This window comes from Silurus aristotelis (genome assembly GCF_946808225.1).
Source record: "Silurus aristotelis genome assembly, chromosome: 13".
Classification (NCBI taxonomy): domain Eukaryota; kingdom Metazoa; phylum Chordata; class Actinopteri; order Siluriformes; family Siluridae; genus Silurus; species Silurus aristotelis.
This window is the reverse complement of record NC_139586.1, coordinates 13,413,348-13,425,847: the sequence shown is the minus strand read 5'-3', so window position 1 is coordinate 13,425,847 and position 12,500 is coordinate 13,413,348. Positions and strand designations below refer to the sequence as shown.

At 40.6% G+C, this 12,500-nt stretch overlaps 1 protein-coding gene across 5 annotated transcripts in view; it reads right to left on the bottom strand.

Moving 5' to 3' along the window:
- zfhx3b (zinc finger homeobox 3b) overlaps positions 1-12,500 on the bottom strand; it is a 153,191-nt gene that overhangs the window by 134,118 nt on the left and 6,573 nt on the right. Inside the window, exon 1 of one of the 5 annotated variants that reach the window (XM_083558345.1) lies at positions 5,531-5,843. The exons of the other annotated variants lie outside the window; for them this stretch is intronic. The gene's annotated coding sequence lies outside the window, so the exon portion shown is untranslated. Of the gene's footprint in view, positions 1-5,530; positions 5,844-12,500 lie in introns of those variants that run through there. 5 annotated transcript variants of the gene reach the window in all.

Here is a 12,500-nt window from a genome sequence, read left to right as displayed (position 1 = left end):
GAGAGAGAGAGAGAGAGAGAGAGAGAGAGAGAGAGAGAGAGAGAGAGAGAAAGGGGCAGGGTGGCTGATTTCAGTTTGAAAGCTCCGCCTCCTTCTGCTGCGATTATAAACTTTTTTGTCTGTTGATATGCAAAGCAGTGCGGGTCATTTGAGTCGCCATGGCAACAGAGCCCCTGCTTTGCACAAATGTAATGATTAATCGCGTTTTTTTGAACAATGACCAGTGCCGGTGTTCAGACATAAACGCTGCAAGGAAGAGAGTGTGTGACTGCAGGGGGGAAGTATACATGGGCACACACACTCCCCTTCTGTCCCTTGTACATAAGTGGTTTCATATTTATGAACATATGTCTCGTCCCATGGTACATGCATGAGTTTAAAAAACAGACTTGTGGTGAGGCCAGGAAAAATTATGTGCACACACACACACACACACACACACACACACACACACACGTCTTTTAAGTCCTGTAAAAACTCCAATCATTGGTCGATTGCTGTGGTAAAAGAGAAATAAATAACTTTAAGATATGATGTCATAGGACAATAATCATCTTCTGGATAGTAACAGTAACTTGGTGACGTTTCTTTCTGCTGTTTTTACCTAGTTTTTTTACTCTTATGAGTACATTTTCAAGGATCAAAATTTCTTCAGTAACATTTACGTGTTTATTCCTGTTCCTCGTTACAACTATCTCTTATAATTTGGCCCAAAATATTCCTGCGTCACATCAATTAAAGCTGGAGGGACAGTCCAGTGTGGAGAAGTCATATCTATCTGTCTCTTTCAATTTCCAGACAAACAACATGGCCCTCAGCTCATCCAGCTGTATATTCGCCCTACTGGCCACTCAGTACAATGCAAGAATGATAAGAAGAGTGTGTGCTCAGTGCGCAGTGTTTTTCGAAGGCGAACGTAGGAATGTGGCCGGAGCTGAATCCGTAATTCAATCAGCGCCTGTGTGGCTTTGACGCAGATTCACTTTGTCAGCCGAGCTTTACCATTAATTCATCATTCGGAAAACGAAGACAATCGCTTCTTTCAACCGCTGTACCTTGGCGTGGGAGGGGCGGGTGCAAATCTAATCACCATTTTTTTTATTGGCTAACACCATCTCTGTTCTCGTGTACCTCTAAGTCGTCGGGCGCCAGTCTCGAGATCGGGTCCTCGTCCATGTCCCACAGCTGGACATGGAGGATAAATCATTCAATTTCAAATGGGAATTATCCAAATGAGAACCAACAACGACCATGTCTGTCATCCAGACGCTTTCTCACACGCATACACAGCAGAAGATGGGGTGTTATGTCTGTTAGGTCCAGATGGACAGACATGGATGGATTGGTGGCCTGGCCTGGGAAAAAAAGGCCTGGGTTTGCCCTGTCATGACGTAAAACAATAAAATCGCAGCAGCCAGCAAGAGTGAGGGAGCACTGAAAAGCCAGGAGGCGAGCATGCGTGTGTGTGTGTGTGTGTGTGTGTGTGTGTGTGTGTGTGTGTGTGTATGTGTGTATGTGTGTATGAGTGTATGGTGTGTTTTTAAGGAAGGGGGGCTCCGCTTGCAGATGTTGCCAGGCCGCAGCGGGTCACACAATCACACGCATTTGCATTCCTGATGGAGGGAGTTGGGATTAAGCGCCCTCAATGCCTTTCTCAACTCCACCAGAGTTTGCACACAGGAAAGCGAGAGAGAGAGAGAGAGAGGGAGAGAGAGAGAGAGAGAGAGAGAGAGAGAGAGAGAGAGAGAGAAAAGAGAGAGAGAGAGAGAGAGAGAGAGAGAGAGAGAGAGAGAGAGAGAGAGAGAGAGAGAATTCACAGTGACAAGGCAAAAAGGGGGGGTAAAGGAAAAAGCAGCTCAAAGACAGACATGTAAAAAGAAAAAAGAAAAAAAAACGTTTAAAAAAAAAAAAAAGAGTCAGAGTGACAGGAAAATGGAAGCTACCAGATTAAATAAAAGAAAGAATGAAAAATCATGCATACCATATGCCTATTGTATCCATGGTCATCTGCGTGTGCGTGTGCATGTGTGTGTGTGTGTGTGTGTGTGTGTGTGTGTGTGTAAGTGTGTTTGTGTTTCTGGTTCGTCCCCTTTCCCAGGACAGAGGTCTAGGGGGGCCTCGTATTTCTCCGTGCTTGTCAGCCAGGCCTGCTGGAGAGACAGTGCTGAGCAGCTGTGTTCTACGAGGTGCCCTGGCCTGCCTACACACACACACACACACACACACACACATACACACACACACACAGCCGTTTTGATCCATCTGTTTCAGCCAAGTCAAAACCTCACACCCTCAATAAACTCTAGATGTGCATAACAGGCTGTTGATGCATGTTTCAAATGTGTTCTGCGTGTAGAAAAGGGGAAAAATCATTTGGTTCTTTAATTCATCATGTATCACAACTGATTCTCGACCAGTTCTGCATTTTTGGCATTAAAGCAAATAAAGCTATGTATTGGTTTATGCACCATTTTTGCTTTAAAAATAATAATCATTGGACTGACAAGTTCCTTATTTACATTTGAATGTAAATAAGTCCATCTAAATATTAATGAAGGACACAACCTCTTTTGGAATTAAGAATTAAAGAATTAAAATATTATACAGAACAGATATATCCAAACAGTGACGTTCATTCTGAAAGCACATGCAGAAATACCCTGTTTTTTCATAATTATTTAAACTGATTTTGAATTATTATAAGCAGCATAAAAAAGCTGAAAAGAGAATAAAATCTGAGCCAAATCATGCCTTAATTACATTAAATCTTCCAATAAATCACTTGCTTCATAAATTCAGCCTGTATGTCAAGTCAAGTCAATACTATGTAAGTCCGTTTTTATAAAATTTTGTACACTGATTGAGAATTTTTCCAAAGGAAATCATAATACATCCAAGAACTGATCATTTTTTCCCACCACAAGCGCGTTGACAGATGAACTTGAGCAACATGGTGGTGAAAGTATAAAATCTGGTGATGACACTGAAGCGCTTTCCTGTCTTTCTTCTCTCTCTTCTCTCTCTCTCTCTCTCTCTCTCTCTCTCTCTCTCTCTCTCTCTCTCTCTCTCTCTCTCTTTCTCTCTAGCCATCTTTGTCCAGATCATTAGAGAGGAATGTGGATGAAGTGTCCTGAAATGTCTGTGTACGCTGATGGATGGTGGAAAGAGAACGCAGCATTACACAGTCACGAGCATTCAATCATGGCAACACACACAGAATCAACACACACACACACACACACACACACACACACACACACACACACACACACACAAAATAGTTGCTTATCCTTGCTAACGAAAGAGGCAGTGCTATACAAGAGAACTTGTAAACTTTAGCAAGCTTAGCCAGCTGCTTTATCTTAATAGAGGTCAAACCTAAACTCCAGACCGAGAGGGGATCTGGTTAGTGTCCGCCACCGTCACAAGACATTTCTCCCATATCTCGTCCCTGGCCCACTCAAAATGGAGGTGCTACTTTATCTCGCGCTCAGCGTTGTCATAATTCTATCAATGCTAATTACTTCCAGCACTGCTGTCATTTCTGTCTCAGACACTTCTCAATCAAGCAGGAATGTCAGTGACAGGGATTCAGATCAGCCCACTGCCTTATGTAGAAGTTCACGTCTAAAAACCACACATTTCAATTAACATTTCATGCTGACAACAATAGATTATGCTTTAATAGCTTAGCTAGCCGACTGACTTAGCTATTAGCAGTTTACCCTATATAAATTGAAAAAAATAACTTTTTTTTTTGCTTTGTTGCTATTTCATTCGGCCATTTTACTTCAGATAATCCTTTTTTATTGTTTGAGAAATCATACATAATACACTCTAACTACGTTTCCCTTACAAATGCCTTCACTTTTTTTTCTAACTGTAACCTTCTTCACTCAAAAATAAGAGGCAAAAATAAGTGTTTCTCTTATTCACATAACAGTAAGCTACTCAAAATAGCAACTGGAAACTTCTCTGGCTAGCTTAGCTAATATAAACTTTACAGCACATACAGGCACGTTTATAGATAATGGCACCTTAAATAAGAAATAGCTATATTTCAGCAACAACAACAAAAAAAACCTTGCAACAAGTTTTATGAATTGGGAATGAGGTCTCTGCTGATTTCCTTATCATCTGTGAGTTAATATTTGCCTTTCTTCCTCATGCATTTGCATATCATTAGAAATTCTGACCTAAATGCATTTTGATCACTGAGTAATTAGTGGCTCGTTCTTCGGAGGAGGGCAACCAGCTACGAGTCGCAAGTCGTGCTTTATCCAGGAGTAATAGTGGAGAGCTATACGCCATGATTCTGGAGAGGGCCCCGGGACTTGCGCTCTTTAATCAAGCCTATTAGAGGAGGCTTGATGCTGGGCGGAGAGCATCCTACAAACAACACCTCCTCTCTGTCACCTCCAAACAGAGGGGGAGTGTCAATGAGGGGGTAATAAGGGAAGACAATGGGTAAACAAGCCAAGCCCGCCTTCTCTGTGTGTGTTTGTGTGTGTGTAGGAATCTGCATGGTTCTCTCCAGGCTTGGCACGGGTGCAAGAGCAATTAGCGCTGCTGCTGGTTGTTTAGCATTTGCATATAAATACACTTGGTGGCAAGTGCTAAACACCCGAAACAGACGGTAGGAGGGATCTCCTGGGGGCCTTATCCTAACACGGACCCCTACATCTGTAACTCTGATACCCCTCTTCCTCCTCCCAACCCCTCCGGTGCCCAACAGGCTGCCACCCAGCCTCTAGCACAGGCAGTGCCCCAGCTCTCAGTTCCTGTTTCAGGGGAGATTGCGAAAGACACCAGGCCAGGTTTCCTGTTGCTCAGCTCATGTCACGAGAGAGAGAGAAAGTGAGAGAGTGTGTGTGTGTGTGTGTGTGTGTGTGTGTGTGTGTGTGTGTGTGTGTGTGTGTGTGTGTGTATGTATATATGTGTGTGCGTGTGCGTGTGTGTGTGTGTGTGTGTGTGTGTGTGTGTATAGAAAGTGCGAGATTTTCAGACCTCCCTAACACTGGTATACACACAGAGAGTCCTCAGGAAGTCAGGGTGTGAGAAATGCTTTATGTAAAGCGGAGGTGATAGTGGGGCTTTGCGCAGTGAGAACCTTCACTCAGGAATGATAATAAGCAGCGCCTAACGCTGTCCAATTGTAGCAACAAACACTCCTCACTCATCATGCCGTGCAACTTGAGCACATCTAGTCATCTAGCCTTGGGATAGTAGCTATTGTTCTCGTCCTGTACAGTGTGTATCGCCGCTTTTCCTTTGCATGTCCGTCTTGCAGTCTGTTTCCTCCACAGCACTGGCAGTTGTTATGACAGAGCCGATTCATAAAAAAAAAAAAAGAAAAAAAGAGAAAAAAAAAACGGACCAACGGAAGGAAGCCAGGGGTCTGTGCCCCCCTCCCTGTCCTTTTCACTGTAAACAGTGTGTATGTGTATCTGACGCACACACACTGACTCATATACACACACATTGATTCACACACACACACACACACACACACACACATACACTGGCTTACCCTACTAACAGCTGGCCAAGTTCCAGTCTTGCCAATGTCTAAACTCTGAATGGACCCCGATCTGCTTCTTCTTCCTCGTCTTTTGCAGTGTTCCACGTTTTTAAATCACGACGTGCTTTGACTTCACCAAGTTTACGGACCAAAAATAAATAAATAAATACAAATCTGACACCTTGTCATGAAAGCTTTTAAGACTTCAGATGCCCGTGCCAACTTAATGACTCAGATGCAGCATTGTACAAATTAGCTTTAGATCTGTGGCGACTTCCAGCAACCGCAGGCAGTTAAGAGCTACAGTTCGACAAGTCTGGCTCATTACAGGCCTTAGGTTAGACTGCAGACAGAGAGACGGGGAAAGAGAGAGAACAAGAGAGCGAGAGTGTGTGTATGAGAATATTATCTTGCTTGTTCCACACTTGCAACAAAAGGTTAGAAAGAAAAAGGAGAAGAAAGCAGAGAAACAAAAGACTGGCACCTGACAAAGTAACCAATCCATGAATGTTGCATGTGAGCGTTCAGCCTTTCACCTCTCTGTGACCCCTTTACCCCCACCCATACACACACACACGCGCACACACACACACACACACACACACACACACACACACACACACACACACACGGTTTCATACAAACCTTTCTGTTTCCAAGAAAATCTGTATTTTAAGACAAAAAAACAGGTTTTCTACAAAAACTCAACATCACAACCATGAATCTAAAAACAAACTGCAGAATAGAGCCAAAAAATCATTCATCAAGGTGTGTGCTGTCAAAACAACAAAACCACACCCCCTTCTCTCACTACAGCTGACCTAAGCTGAGTGTCGCATAGCTTCTACTTTTAGTAGTAGGTCCACATTTTGATAAAAAGATGCTAACAATGTGATATTTCCTGTTTAATTGCAACGAGGTAGTCAACATCATTTTTATATGGTTTTGCAAAACAAATTTAAACCCTTTGGTTGAAATTGTGTGCTTTGGAAGCATAACCAGTGAAAGTTGTAAATATATATGTAATTCACTTTCATAGCCTACATTTTACAAATCACAGCTGTAGATTTATGAATCTGAATCACGCCGTTGCATTTTGTGCACGGTTCTTAATGACAGAATAATCTCCAGACAGCTGAAGAGCCAGTCGAGTTTGGGGGGTCACTGATGTGTTGTCTGGCTTCGATCGATCCCCAGAGGCATGAGCCCATCACCCCGTGTCTGACTCATGGGGTCACATGATTTTTAATATGAATTGACTCAGAATATGCATTAGATTGTGTGTTTGATAACACACTGTTAAACTTGACAGCGAATATTCAATTTACTATGATAATTATACGATTTGCAATTCCTACAAACCCAGGAGAAGAACAGAGGATTTACAAAAGAACTGGATTGGCATGAGTACATCATTTTCATCAATTCTCCAGCGGAAATGTTTTCAGCATGATACATGAGGCTAAACTGATGTTAAAGTAAGTATTGCAGGTACCTTAAATAGTTTTATAAAAACAAACTTGACTGTATACATATGTTTGTATAATTATTATATTATTATTATATATGATTTATTTATTTCTGTGCTCAAAAAATTCTGTAAAATTCAGCTTTGTAAAATAAATGTATAGGTGTGTGCATTTGTGTGTGTGTGTGTGTGTGTGTGTGTGTGTGTGTGTGTGTGTGTTTGAGCCCCACACTAAAAAGGTGTAATAACTAGATGGAGGAACGAGTGATTTAATTGTGGTCCTATATAACACTTAATGCCAAGTGTAGTGCACCTGGTAAAAACAGGTTACACCCTTGAGAGGATGGAAAGGAGGGGTAGGAGGGGTGGGAGGGGTGTCCAACAGTGCCAATTAAACACCTCGGCCAATCAGCCGACCTCTCCTAGGACCTGCGGCGTCCACAAACCAATCAGCTCTGTCCCTCTTGTGCCTCATTAAACTCTGTCTGTGATAGGAAGGCGACAATAGGAGAGACAAGATATTTTTTTTCTCCCTTTTTAATTATAATGTCTGGGAGGAAGAGAACACCGTGTGGTAAACAATCATCGTTACAATTAAGAACAATGCCACCTACACCGAGGCAGGAGAGACACGAGCCCTGGAGCCATTAAATCTCACTACTGCTGTTATCCTCATTATATTTACCTAATACATGCGATTCAAATTTACATCCGTGTGCATGCCGTACTGAAAGAGCCAGTTCGATTGACAACTTGGCCCAAAGTGTGAGTTATTCCAACACCACAACAGACACTGTCGCTTCATACTGATGAAGGAAATGATTTACAATTATGTAATAAACCAAGGAAGTGACTTAAGCATTCTGTTGCTAGCTATGCTAATCCTAGCAGGTTAGGACTCATGGTTCAGGTGTGGCCATAGCAAAGCATGTCAGCACACTGACTAGGGTACCTTGGAATAATAGCACAGCAGAGTTTAATAAAGTATGAAAAACATTTACCTCACTGGTGTGTTTTTTTCTGGCCGTATGCATTTATGTTAATCATTTAGCCAAAAGCTTTTCAGCTGTAAAGCTAGATAGACTAGCGCTGAAAAAGCAACTTATCACACGATGTCTTGTTTGACTAACAAACGAAAGATATCGGTTAACATATGACTAGTTTATACAGAATTCTCTGTTCATTCTCCATGTGTACCATGCAAAAACGTTCAAATCTGTTGTTTTAATGTTGAAAGGAACAACATCTGTTTGCTTGAGATCACAGGTCACGTAGTTCACGTAGATAAAGCTGAGGGCAAGAAACTGAACATGTCCATAAGCAAATGTCTTTCTCGTGCCATGTACTTTCCCTTGCAGTGAATCAGCTTTTCTACAAAAAAAAAAAACAAGTGTTTTTTTTTTTTTAAACTTACATTCACTCACACAACCACAATTACATGTGTAAACGTTTGTGGTGCCTCCTGTATCAAATAAAATGGTAAATTGTACGGCTTAACTGTGGACATCGTCACCTTTGCCACAAACACGCGTAGACTTTCATACCAAGAGCTTGGCCTTGACATTCAAACCTACACACATGCACACCTCTTTTGTATTCTGTATGACGCAGACAAATATAACCAAACCTCTGATATTCGAATCCTTGTGGGGATGTTTGGTCCTCAACAAATATCAAAACATGCTCTCCACAGACATACACACACAAACTCACACACACAGGAAGCCGTGTATCTACACTCTATAGAATTACCTTTAATCATTAATCATGACTTTGGATTCAAAACATGTCAGCAGAAACAAAGAAAAATTTAATCATCTATGTAAATGTGCATGGGGGGGGGATCTCAATTACATTTTCAATTATTCCTAGTTAACAAACTGAAAATAAAATTCTTTTTTTCCCCTTGTTCACCCTTCCATATTTAATTGCTCTTTTTTTTTTCATCACCATGTTTGAAAGATGTTCATTAACACACTATATACGTGTCTTATTTGTGTTGAACAAAGACTGGGATATTGAAAACATACATGAACGTGCGGATGAATAGAAGTGACGTTTATATTAATATCCTCTCTGCTTTGTATTTTGCGTTTATGAGGACCGGATGCCAGATTTCGTAGTTCAGTCTGGTGGATGGAGAGAATTGAAGACGGCTTTAATAAAACGCGTGTTGTTTAAGTGAGCGATAAAGCCGAAATGATAAAAGGTGAAGCTGTGTTGTTCGGGTGTGTGTTGGTGTGTGTTGTCAAAGCCACTTAAGAGGACGTTTCTAATGCTTTGCTGTGGTCAAGTGAGGTGCGCCGAGCCTCAGCGAAACAATGGCATCGAGGACCACAGAGACAAAGAGGGCTATCCTCTGCCTCTTAACCCCTTCACTTCCAACACATATACACACTTACACAGACACACACACACATCCTGAGCCACAACAGTGATGCAGCTAATAATAGACACCACTTTCATCCATTCACACAGGACCAGGCTGAGCAGTGCACTTCATAAATCTGCTATAACATTTCAGACCAGAGTAATCGATCCCCGAGCATGAGAGGTGTGAGTGAGCTCCAACGCCTCCTCCTCCTCATCCCTGTCCGCCATGCGAGACCTGAGCTGACACACATATGCAAATGAATTGTTCAAAATATGCAGAAAAGAAGAGAGGAAGCGGGCGAGAGGAAGGGCGAGAGGGGGTTCCTGCCACCCTGCTTTTTTCTTTTCTTCCGCCTTTAATCCCAAGGAGGATAAGCTGTGCTGTACACAGAGAGGAAGTGCCAGGGTCCTTGCTCTGCATTCCTGCATTCAGTAACTACACACACATACACACACAGTGTGTCAGGCAATGATATTTACACCTTTAGATAGGTCCATAAATGTATGCAGGTTCAGTCTTAATATAATTTATAATAAAGGTATATATGTAATATATATATATATATATATATATATATATATATATATATATATATATATATATATATATATATATATAGACACACACACCACTCTTAAATAAACGGTAAATGTTTCTCACTGATACCAGGTACACACAAAATATTTTACAGTATGCTGCATAATAATACTAAATGACTAAATACAGATATCTGATCTCTCCCAGTTCCAAAATAAAATCTAAACATATTGTGTAATAATTGATCTCACTATCATTGAATCACTCAGCCCCAATAAACTTGTGAGGGGGATAAATGATGTACAATAACCGATAAAGCTAATAAATGGGGGAAACGGTAAATAAAGTCAGCTTCATGCTAACAACAAAAAAAAACCTTTCAATATTTGCACAATTCCCTGTGACGAACACGCAACGCTTCGAATAAAATTAAGTCTGTTTGCTTAGTGAATAATACTTCTCTTACAAAAGACAAATACAAGCGAAACAAAGAAGTCAGTATCAAAACATAATGAAGAAATGATCTGATGCTGAGAAAAAAAGGAAATATATATATATATATATATATATATATATATATATATATATATATATATATATATATATATATATATATATATATATAATATGAATGAATAATCGGGATGATAAAAACACGACTAACTTAAATGCACACAGAAGTATCATAGCAGCAGTATTGGCAGATAACACACGTGTACACATGTACATTCACTCACGTCGTTTTTTTTTTGGTACAAATATTTGTAATGTTTTAAAACTTTAAAGTTAACATTAATAATTTCATTCATGCATATGTATATTTATATATACATTTGTGTGTGTGTGTGTGTGTGTGTGTGTGTGTGTGTGTGTGTGTGTGTGTGTGTGTGTGCATGTATACATATGCACACTACATGCAGAACAGCCCCAGCACATTACATAATGCCCACGTCTGTATTAAGCGTTAGGGACGACTCGCAGTGTGCCGAATTCAAAACACGTGCTGAAAATGGCGACATCGGGATCGAAAAATAAAGAGAGTGTGAGAGACAGAAACAGAGAGAGAGAGAGAGAGAGAAAGAGAGAGAGAGAGACAGAGAGAGAGACAGAGAGGGAAAAAAGGAGGCAACACTCAGGTCAAAGTCACAGGCCACAGGGCCCCATGCAGCGTCTGCTGTGTGTCCTCCATTTTTATTCATTCTCTCCTTTTGTGATGATAAGAGGCACCCAGGGCCGGAAACAGGGCTCCGGGAGTACGGCAGAGGCCAGACATGTAGCACGACCTCAATCAGACAGAAGGGGATCCTGCACAGACGTCACGACCGAAGCAAAAGACACACGCATCTCCTCGCTCTGAGCCGATCGTATGACCGGGTACGGAACGCAGAACTGATCTACCATCATCACAATTCACGCTCCTACACACTTCTGCTGCCCTTTATGATAATAATAATTATCATCATTATAATTATAATAACGCCTATAAGTGAGTCAAACTGTACTAAGTCTAATACAGCAGTCATTATTGTAGCATTACACATGTAGAGCAATTTAATTTAAGAATTACGGTCTTAAACAAATAAATTATATTGTAATATTTGCTCCAGATTGGTACCATTCTGTTTTTATTTATTTATGAATTTAGTTTTATTTCTAAGAAGTGTCCATACATACATTTGGCCCGGAAATGGTATGTTCTGCGATTTTCATAAAAAAAATTTTTTAAAAAAATCGTTCTTTTCTTGTAAATGTTAAACAAAAATAAAGTGGCACAAACGTTCACGTTTCATGCTTCATATGCACTTACTGAAAATATTGTGATGTTTTTGCCAGATCTCTGTATCCTTGATTTTCACGTACACACAAACCCTCTTTTTGCTCCATAACTCTGTGTATATGTGTGCGATTCACCTGCACACACATGACCCAGCCTGCAGAAATATACACACATATACATCTCTTTCTCTGTGTAAAGCTGCGCACACATGCACACACACACAAATACCTTAAGCCACCTTTATTATATTTGGTCTATACTGTACGTACATATATAAAGATGAAAAAAAATCAAGGATTCCAGACATCGTTTTAATATGCGTTCATGTACTTGCAGTCAGACCTATTGCTCCAAGGTAATCAAAACAACATTTAAAAATGTTATTTAAAAAACATAATAATGCTTCTAAATAGTGCAGGAAGCATGCAGGAAGTGTGTATTAAGCGTGTCAGTGAGATGAAAAAAACCCGAGAAATTTCATTTTCTCACAACATAATGAGAATCTAATTTTTTTCCCCACAGACTGAAATCCTACATATATAAACACTGTACATGGAAAAAAAAAGCACCCAAACACACCGAATCATAAATTCAACCTGCACGGCACAACGATTAGAAGATTGTTAACGTTGTAGAACATTAAACTACAACATGCTCCTACTGCCAACTCCGCCTTCGAGATCATAAAAAAGACGGATCTTGCGACAGGAAGACAGTAAAAAAATAAAAGAAGATGAAGAAGGAAAGGAAAAAAAGCAAACGGATGTTCGTAGTCTGCCCAGTATTAACGCATGGTCTAGGCTTTGCTTAGACAGGTAGGTGC